This window comes from Penaeus chinensis, chromosome 1 (genome assembly GCF_019202785.1).
Source record: "Penaeus chinensis breed Huanghai No. 1 chromosome 1, ASM1920278v2, whole genome shotgun sequence".
NCBI classification, from domain to species: domain Eukaryota; kingdom Metazoa; phylum Arthropoda; class Malacostraca; order Decapoda; family Penaeidae; genus Penaeus; species Penaeus chinensis.
In genome coordinates, this window is record NC_061819.1 from 14,621,864 (window position 1) to 14,624,363 (window position 2,500).

Below are 2,500 nucleotides of genomic sequence, written 5' to 3' on the forward strand. Positions count from 1 at the left end.
TCTTAACTGAAAATGATCAAAGTAGGAAAAAGGATCAGTTGTGCTTCAGCCGCGACGAAATCCAAACTGATTTGGAGAGGTAAAGTTGAGATATTCTAGGTACCAAATTAGCCGGATGTTAACCATCCTTCCCAGTACTTTGCACATGCAGCTTGTGAATGCTATGGGACGTATTTTAGAGGAAAGGTACCGGGTTGTTTGGTTTTAGGAAAGGTAGTACAAGGCTTCACGGCATTACGGAGGAAAGTTTCCTGTCGTCCATATGTTATTGAATATTGACGGGAGGAAGGACAAGGAAGTAATTGGAAGGTGTCGTAACATACGGTAATGTTTACCATCTGGGGCTTTGCGAGTGTTGTAGCAAACTGTAATGAATGATAGATTTCAGAAGAAAAAGGGTCATTCATTTTTTGTAGAGATGTGCTCTTTGTCTGATTTCATAGAAGAGAAGTGAGGAGAAAGGTGCTACTGACCTGGCTAAAATAGGCAACAAGCTCAGTAGCTACTTGAAGAAGGTCAGAGATGAGGCTATTGCGGAGGCAGGATGAGGAAGATGTTCCCGCCGGCAGATTGTAGAGACAGGTGTATATGTTATATGGAGGTAAAATAATTTCGGCAGATGTTTATGATGGAGTCACCTACTGTATGACGAAGATGAGTTGATGCCCTTTAAAATTATATGGGGGTCGTTAATTGAACGTAGCTACCCCTCTTGTAACGATAGCTGCTCCAAGCTGCACGTTTCAGTCGAAGCGCTTTGGTACAATCTGAGTTCCATGGAATACATTTTGAAGTGTAAGGTCGAAAAGTTAAGGGAATGGCTGTTTGGCTACATTTGGCACATTGGCTGTGAAATATATACACATGTCTAAAGTGGAAGAAAAGGATGATGGAGGAAGGTCAAAAGTAGAGAGGGAGGTAAACGTATGCCAGTCAGCTCTGTCAAAGCACCAGCAATATATATAAATATATATATATATATATATATATATATATATATATATATATATATATATATATATATATATACGTATATATGTACCTTGGGGAGTTGGGCATGGGAAGTGGGAAAAAGAATAGATAAGTGAACACTATAATGGAAACTGACCAATGAAAGTCTAGACGAAGGGAAGGAGAGCAAAATTAAAACCAATGCATGAAGAGGATTGGGGAAAAAAAAGGGAATATGAGGAAGAGGAGGATGGATGTCGACAATATCTATGAATGTAGATGGAATGGGGGTAGAGGAATTGGAGGATGGTTGAGAGAGACGATCACTCTCTCGGGTCATGCTTACAAAGTTTTGGATGTCCTCAAGGGTTTCTGGAGGGGTTGGGTGTAGAGGTTTGAAGAGGTGAAGAGGAGATAGGTATCTGAGGAGTAGATGTAGTAGTAGGAGTGGATGTGGTAGGTGAAGATGGAACGTTTAGCTTGTCAAGTGCGATAGGTAAGGCAAGGAGGAGCAGATATTGGAGTATCTAGATTTAGAATGGAAAAAAGGATTTGACCGGAAGATTGGGGAAGAAGAGGTGGAGAGGTAAGGTGTAGGGGGAAGATGTAGAGACAGTTTGCATAGAGAGGGGAGGAGTGGAGCAATGGATAGTATTGGAAAAGGGAGAGGCAGAAAAACCTCATTGGTGTGCTTCCTGTCTGGCCTCTCTTCGAGAAAGTTTGTATCTGAGAACTACCACTTAAGACTAAAACTTTTTGTGCGGTTCCTATAAAATACATTAAGGGAGCCACCACAATCGGCACATGTATGTGACTGCAAAGGGCAATTTGAATGGCCATGACCAAGTTGGGCATATAGCAGGCAGCCAACTGTGGAGCAATAGTGCTTTGCAGGGGGGCCAAAATGCCAACATTTCTGACATTGACAGGAGGGGGATCGATATGGTCTGACAGGGCAAGATTCGCCACCAATATAGACCCTATGGGGAAGGTGATGTCTGCTGTACCATAGTCAGTGAGGCATTCAAGTAGATCTTCACGGTATAACCAATCCTTGTCACAAATAAGGCAATCAGCTGGGGAGATGGAAACCGTAATAAGGGAGGAGTAGGGTTGGGCAGGAATAGGTTTACCAGGGTAGATAGTGCATGGGCTTGGGGCTCAGATGTAACTTTGACAAGGTGTGAATGATCGGGATGGCTGCGGAAGGAAACTTGCCTACTTGTTTTTGTAGGCCTTATTGGAAGAGTAGAGTATTGTCAAGTTAAGAGGTTGTAGGGGAAATCACACAACATCGATCCCACTTAGCTGGCTAAACAGAGTATTCAGAAGGATTGCAGAGGTGGGAACTGCAAAGGGGCAAAGGCAGGAGGAGAAGGGAGTTGTGTGGAGTGAAATACTATTGTGGGGGAGAGGGCAATAAGTTTGAAGAGTTGTAATACTGGGGGAACTGTAGGAAATGAAGATGATTGTGCAGATGGGGTGGAAGATATTGGGAGTGAGGAAGGGCTGTTTTTTGAAGGTTGAGTTGTAACTGGGTAGATGATTC